We start from the raw sequence: 7500 nt of genomic DNA on the forward strand, positions 1-7500 counted from the left end.
TGCAGGCGTGAGAGTTTAATAATAGCGGGCCGGCCCGGCGAGCGTGCGTGCCCGGGAAAAAGGCCTCCTTGCAGGCGTGAGAGTTTAATAATAGCGGGCCGGCTCGGCGAGCGTGCGTGCCCGGGAAAAAGGCCTCTTGGCCGGCGTGAGAGTTTAATAATAGCGGGCCGGCCCGGCGAGCGTGCGTGCCCGGGAAAAAGGCCTCCTTGCAGGGGTGAGAGTTTAATAATAGCGGGCCGGCCCGGCGAGCGTGCGTGCCCGGGAAAAAGGCCTCCTTGCAGGCGTGAGCGTTTAATAATAGCGGGCCGGCCCGGCGAGCGTGCGTGCCCGGGAAAAAGGCCTCCTTGCAGGCGTGAGAGTTTAATAATAGCGGGCCGGCCCGGCGAGCGTGCGTGCCCGGGAAAAAGGCCTCCTTGCAGGCGTGAGAGTTTAATAATAGCGGGCCGGCTCGGCGAGCGTGCGTGCCCGGGAAAAGGGCCTCTTGGCCGGCGTGAGAGTTTAATAATAGCGGGCCTGAGAGTTTAATAATAGCGGGCCGGCTCGGCGAGCGTGCGTGCCCGGGAAAAAGGCCTCCTTGCAGGCGTGAGAGTTTAATAATAGCGGGCCGGCCCGGCGAGCGTGCGTGCCCGGGAAAAAGGCCTCCTTGCAGGCGTGAGAGTTTAATAATAGCGGGCCGGCCCGGCGAGCGTGCGTGCCCGGGAAAAAGGCCTCCTTGCAGGCGTGAGAGTTTAATAATAGCGGGCCGGCTCGGCGAGCGTGCGTGCCCGGGAAAAAGGCCTCTTGGCCGGCGTGAGAGTTTAATAATAGCGGGCCGGCCCGGCGAGCGTGCGTGCCCGGGAAAAAGGCCTCCTTGCAGGCGTGAGAGTTTAATAATAGCGGGCCGGCTCATCGAGCGTGCGTGCCCGGGAAAAGGGCCTCCTTGCAGGCGTGAGAGTTTAATAATAGCGGACCGGCTCTGCGAGCGTGCGTGCCCGGGAAAAGGGCCTCTTGGCCGGCGTGAGAGTTTAATAATAGCGGGCCGGCCCGGCGAGCGTGCGTGCCCGGGAAAAAGGCCTCCTTGCAGGCGTGAGAGTTTAATAATAGCGGGCCGGCTCTGCGAGCGTGCGTGCCCGGGAAAAGGGCCTCCTTGCAGGCGTAAGAGTTTAATAATAGCGGGCCGGCTCATCGAGCGTGCGTGCCCGGGAAAAAGGCCTCTTGGCCGGCTTGGGGGATTGAAAAAAAATCCCCCATTCATTTTCAACGGGAGGGGTCGGCGGTACCGCTTGGTGTCCGCCAGACGGCGGTGTGGTAGGCAAATGGCGGGCCTGCACGGCGAGCGTGCGTGCCCGGGAAAAATGCCTCCTGGCCGGCGTGAGAGTTTAATAATAGCGGGCCGGCTCGGCGAGCGTGCGTGCCCGGGAAAAAGGCCTCTTGGCCGGCGTGAGAGTTTAATAATAGCGGGCCGGCTCGGCGAGCGTGCGTGCCCGGGAAAAAGGCCTCCTTGCAGGCATGAGAGTTTAATAATAGCGGGCCGGCTCCGCGAGCGTGCGTGGCCGGGAAAAAGGCCTCTTGGCCGGCGTGAGAGTTTAATAATAGCGGGCCGGCTCATCGAGCGTGCGTGCCCGGGAAAAGGGCCTCTTGGCCGGCGTGAGAGTTTAATAATAGCGGGCCGGCCCGGCGAGCGTGCGTGCCCGGGAAAAAGGCCTCCTTGCAGGCGTGAGCGTTTAATAATAGCGGGCCGGCTCATCGAGCGTGCGTGCCCGGGAAAAGGGCCTCTTGGCCGGCGTGAGAGTTTAATAATAGCGGGCCGGCTCATCGAGCGTGCGTGCCCGGGAAAAAGGCCTCTTGGCCGGCTTGGGGGATTGAAAAAAAAATCCCCCATTCATTTTCAACGGGAGGGGTCGGCGGTACCGCTTGGTGTCCGCCAGACGGCGGTGTGGTAGGCAAATGGCGGGCCTGCACGGCGAGCGTGCGTGCCCGGGAAAAATGCCTCCTGGCCGGCGTGAGAGTTTAATAATAGCGGGCCGGCTCGGCGAGCGTGCGTGCCCGGGAAAAAGGCCTCTTGGCCGGCGTGAGAGTTTAATAATAGCGGGCCGGCTCGGCGAGCGTGCGTGCCCGGGAAAAAGGCCTCCTTGCAGGCGTGAGAGTTTAATAATAGCGGGCCGGCTCATCGAGCGTGCGTGCCCGGGAAAAGGGCCTCTTGGCCGGCGTGAGAGTTTAATAATAGCGGGCCGGCTCATCGAGCGTGCGTGCCCGGGAAAAAGGCCTCTTGGCCGGCTTGGGGGATTGAAAAAAAAATCCCCCATTCATTTTCAACGGGAGGGGTCGGCGGTACCGCTTGGTGTCCGCCAGACGGCGGTGTGGTAGGCAAATGGCGGGCCTGCACGGCGAGCGTGCGTGCCCGGGAAAAATGCCTCCTGGCCGGCGTGAGAGTTTAATAATAGCGGGCCGGCTCGGCGAGCGTGCGTGCCCGGGAAAAAGGCCTCTTGGCCGGCGTGAGAGTTTAATAATAGCGGGCCGGCTCGGCGAGCGTGCGTGCCCGGGAAAAAGGCCTCCTTGCAGGCGTGAGAGTTTAATAATAGCGGGCCGGCTCATCGAGCGTGCGTGCCCGGGAAAAGGGCCTCTTGGCCGGCGTGAGAGTTTAATAATAGCGGGCCTGAGAGTTTAATAATAGCGGGCCGGCTCGGCGAGCGTGCGTGCCCGGGAAAAGGGCCTCTTGGCCGGCGTGAGAGTTTAATAATAGCGGGCCGGCTCGGCGAGCGTGCGTGCCCGGGAAAAAGGCCTCCTTGCAGGCGTAAGAGTTTAATAATAGCGGGCCGGCTCATCGAGCGTGCGTGCCCGGGAAAAAGGCCTCTTGGCCGGCTTGGGGGATTGAAAAAAAATCCCCCATTCATTTTCAACGGGAGGGGTCGGCGGTACCGCTTGGTGTCCGCCAGACGGCGGTGTGGTAGGCAAATGGCGGGCCTGCACGGCGAGCGTGCGTGCCCGGGAAAAATGCCTCCTGGCCGGCGTGAGAGTTTAATAATAGCGGGCCGGCCCGGCGAGCGTGCGTGCCCGGGAAAAAGGCCTCCTTGCAGGCGTGAGAGTTTAATAATAGCGGGCCGGCCCGGCGAGCGTGCGTGCCCGGGAAAAAGGCCTCCTTGCAGGCGTGAGAGTTTAATAATAGCGGGCCGGCCCGGCGAGCGTGCGTGCCCGGGAAAAAGGCCTCCTTGCAGGCGTGAGAGTTTAATAATAGCAGGCCGGCTCCGCGAGCGTGCGTGGCCGGGAAAAAGGCCTCTTGGCCGGCGTGAGAGTTTAATAATAGCGGGCCGGCTCATCGAGCGTGCGTGCCCGGGAAAAGGGCCTCTTGGCCGGCGTGAGAGTTTAATAATAGCGGGCCGGCTCATCGAGCGTGCGTGCCCGGGAAAAGGGCCTCTTGGCCGGCGTGAGAGTTTAATAATAGCGGGCCGGCCCGGCGAGCGTGCGTGCCCGGGAAAAAGGCCTCCTTGCAGGCGTGAGAGTTTAATAATAGCGGGCCGGCCCGGCGAGCGTGCGTGCCCGGGAAAAAGGCCTCCTTGCAGGCGTGAGAGTTTAATAATAGCGGGCCGGCCCGGCGAGCGTGCGTGCCCGGGAAAAAGGCCTCCTTGCAGGCGTGAGAGTTTAATAATAGCGGGCCGGCCCGGCGAGCGTGCGTGCCCGGGAAAAAGGCCTCCTTGCAGGCGTGAGAGTTTAATAATAGCGGGCCGGCTCCGCGAGCGTGCGTGCCCGGGAAAAAGGCCTCCTTGCAGGCGTGAGAGTTCAATAATAGCGGGCCGGCCCGGCGAGCGTGCGTGCCCGGGAAAAAGGCCTCCTTGCAGGCGTGAGAGTTTAATAATAGCGGGCCGGCCCGGCGAGCGTGCGTGCCCGGGAAAAAGGCCTCTTGGCCGGCGTGAGAGTTTAATAATAGCGGGCCGGCCCCGCGAGCGTGCGTGCCCGGGAAAAAGGCCTCCTTGCAGGGGTGAGAGTTTAATAATAGCGGGCCGGCCCGGCGAGCGTGCGTGCCCGGGAAAAAGGCCTCTTGGCCGGCGTGGGAGATTGAAAAAATTCCCCCATTCATTTTCAATGGCGGGGGTACCAGGGGTAGAGCTGGGGGTACCAGGGGTAAAGAGCGGGCCGGCCCGGCGTGCGAGTTTGGCCGGAAAAGAGGCCTCTTGGTCGGATTGGGAGATTGAAAAAATTCCCCCATTCATTTTCAATGGCGGGGGTACCAGGGGTAGAGCTGGGGGTACCAGGGGTAAAGAGCGGGCCGGCCCGGCGTGCGAGTTTGGCCGGAAAAGAGGCCTCTTGGTCGGATTGGGAGATTGAAAAAATTCCCCCATTCATTTTCAATGGCGGGGGTACCAGGGGTAGAGCTGGGGGTACCAGGGGTAAAGAGCGGGCCGGCCCGGCGTGCGAGTTTGGCCGGAAAAGAGGCCTCTTGGTCGGATTGGGAGATTGAAAAAATTCCCCCATTCATTTTCAATGGCGGGGGTACCAGGGGTAGAGCTGGGGGTACCAGGGGTAAAGAGCGGGCCGGCCCGGCGTGCGAGTTTGGCCGGAAAAGAGGCCTCTTGGTCGGATTGGGAGATTGAAAAAATTCCCCCATTCATTTTCAATGGCGGGGGTACCAGGGGTAGAGCTGGGGGTACCAGGGGTAAAGAGCGGGCCGGCCCGGCGTGCGAGTTTGGCCGGAAAAGAGGCCTCTTGGTCGGATTGGGAGATTGAAAAAATTCCCCCATTCATTTTCAATGGCGGGGGTACCAGGGGTAGAGCTGGGGGTACCAGGGGTAAAGAGCGGGCCGGCCCGGCGTGCGAGTTTGGCCGGAAAAGAGGCCTCTTGGTCGGATTGGGAGATTGAAAAAATTCCCCCATTCATTTTCAATGGCGGGGGTACCAGGGGTAGAGCTGGGGGTACCAGGGGTAAAGAGCGGGCCGGCCCGGCGTGCGAGTTTGGCCGGAAAAGAGGCCTCTTGGTCGGATTGGGAGATTGAAAAAATTCCCCCATTCATTTTCAATGGCGGGGGTACCAGGGGTAGAGCTGGGGGTACCAGGGGTAAAGAGCGGGCCGGCCCGGCGTGCGAGTGTGGCCGGGAAAGAGCCCTCCTGGCCGGCCTGGGAGATTGAAAAAAATTCCCCCATTCATTTTCAATGGCGGGGGTACCAGGGGTAAAGAGCGGGCCGGCCCAGCGTGCGAGTTTGGCCGGGAAAGGGGCCTCCTGGCCGGCCTGGGGGATTAAAAAAATTCCCCCATTCATTTTCAATGGCGGGGGTACCAGGGGTAGCAGTACCGATTTTGGTCGTTAGGGGCGCTGTAGTAGGTAAACCAGATATGCGGAGTTAGGGGGTCAAGAAGGCGAAAGGCTTAGAAAGTGACCGTTCACCAAAATACTTTCCGAAACGTATATAGGGGGGCATGTGTCGGACGAGTCACCATGCTTTCTCGATGCTGGAGGTACCAGGGGCACAAAGTTGGCCGGGAAAGATGCCTCTTAGGCGGATTGAAAGCATGAGAAAATGCCCCCCATTCATTTTCAATGGCGGAGAGCGGGCCGGCCCCGCAGCCGAGTGTGGCCGGCGGAGAGGCGTCTCGGTCGGATGAATGAAGCGTGGAGCCGGCCTCTGACGGCGGAGCTCCGCACTTTCGAATATTTTCTATCTCCCCCTCCGGGCGGTCGACGGCAGTTGGGAAGGCCGCCCGAGAGGCGCCCGGGGCGGATACCTCGGGCGAAAAGCCGGCCTCTGACGGCGGAGCTCCGCACTTTCGAATATTTTCTATTTCCCCCTCCGGGCGGTCGACGGCAGTTGGGAAGGCCGCCCGAGAGGCGCCCGGGGCGGATACCTCGGGCGAAAAGCCGGCCTCTGACGGCGGAGCTCCGCACTTTCGAATATTTTCTATCTCCCCCTCCGGGCGGCCGACGGCAGTTGGGAAGGCCGCCCGAGAGGCGCCCGGGGCGGATACCTCGGGCGAAAAGCCGGCCTCTGACGGCGGAGCTCCGCACTTTCGAATATTTTCTATTTCCCCCTCCGGGCGGCCGACGGCAGTTGGGAAGGCCGCCCGAGAGGCGCCCGGGGCGGATACCTCGGGCGAAAAGCCGGCCTCTGACGGCGGAGCTCCGCACTTTCGAATATTTTCTATTTCCCCCTCCGGGCGGCCGACGGCAGTTGGGAAGGCCGCCCGAGAGGCGCCCGGGGCGGATACCTCGTGCGAAAAGCCGGCCTCTGACGGCGGAGCTCCGCACTTTCGAATATTTTCTATTTCCCCCTCCGGGCGGCCGACGGCAGTTGGGAAGGCCGCCCGAGAGGCGCCCGGGGCGGATACCTCGGGCGAAAAGCCGGCCTCTGACGGCGGAGCTCCGCACTTTCGAATATTTTCTATTTCCCCCTCCGGGCGGCCGACGGCAGTTGGGAAGGCCGCCCGAGAGGCGCCCGGGGCGGATACCTCGGGCGAAAACCCGGCCTCTGACGGCGGAGCTCCGCACTTTCGAATATTTTCTATTTCCCCCTCCGGGCGGCCGACGGCAGTTGGGAAGGCCGCCCGAGAGGCGCCCCGGGGCGGATACCTCGGGCGAAAAGCCGGCCTCTGACGGCGGAGCTCCGCACTTTCGAATATTTTCTATTTCCCCCTCCGGGCGGCCGACGGCAGTTGGGAAGGTCGCCCGAGAGGCGCCCCGGGGCGGATACCCCGGGCGAAAAGCCGGCCTCTGACGGCGGAGCTCCGCACTTTCGAATATTTTCTATTTCCCCCTCCGGGCGGCTGACGGCAGGTGGGAAGGCCGCCCATTCATTTTCAATGGCGGAGGTACCAGGGGTGCCGCTGAGGGTACCAGGGGTGCCGCTGAGGGTACCAGGGGTGCAGCTGAGGGTACCAGGGGTGCCGCTGAGGGTACCAGGGGTGCCGATGAGGGTACCAGGGGTACGGCTGAGGGTACCAGGGGTGCCGCTGAGGGTACCAGGGGTGCCGCTGAGGGTACCAGGGGTTCGGCTGAGGGTACCAGGGGTACGGCTGAGGGTACCAGGGGTGCCGCTGAGGGTACCAGGGGTGCCGCTGAGGGTACCAGGGGTGCGGCTGAGGGTACCAGGGGTAAGGCTGAGGGTACCAGGGGTGCCGCTGAGGGTACCAGGGGTGCGGCTGAGGGTACCAGGGGTAAGGCTGAGGGTACCAGGGGTAAGGCTGAGGGTACCAGGGGTAAGGCTGAGGGTACCAGGGGTACGGCTGGAGGTACCAGGGGTAAGGCTGGAGGTACCAGGGGTAAGGCTGGAGGTACCAGGGGTAAGGCTGGAGGTACCAGGGGTTAGGCTGGAGGTACCAGGGGTAAGGCTGGGGGTACCAGGGGTAAGGCTGAGGGTACCAGGGGCGAAGCTGGCTGGGGGTACCAGGGGTTGGGCTGAGGGTACCAGGGGTTGGGCTGAGGGTACCAGGGGTAAGGCTGAGGGTACCAGGGGCGAAGCTGGCTGGGGGTACCAGGGGTGTTGCTGAGGGTACCAGGGGTGCCGCTGAGGGTACCAGGGGTTAGGCTGGGGGTA

Source organism: Hippocampus guttulatus, unplaced genomic scaffold (genome assembly GCF_054856545.1).
Source record: "Hippocampus guttulatus isolate MCC_2025c unplaced genomic scaffold, RoL_Hgut_1.0 HiC_scaffold_162, whole genome shotgun sequence".
Taxonomy (NCBI): domain Eukaryota; kingdom Metazoa; phylum Chordata; class Actinopteri; order Syngnathiformes; family Syngnathidae; genus Hippocampus; species Hippocampus guttulatus.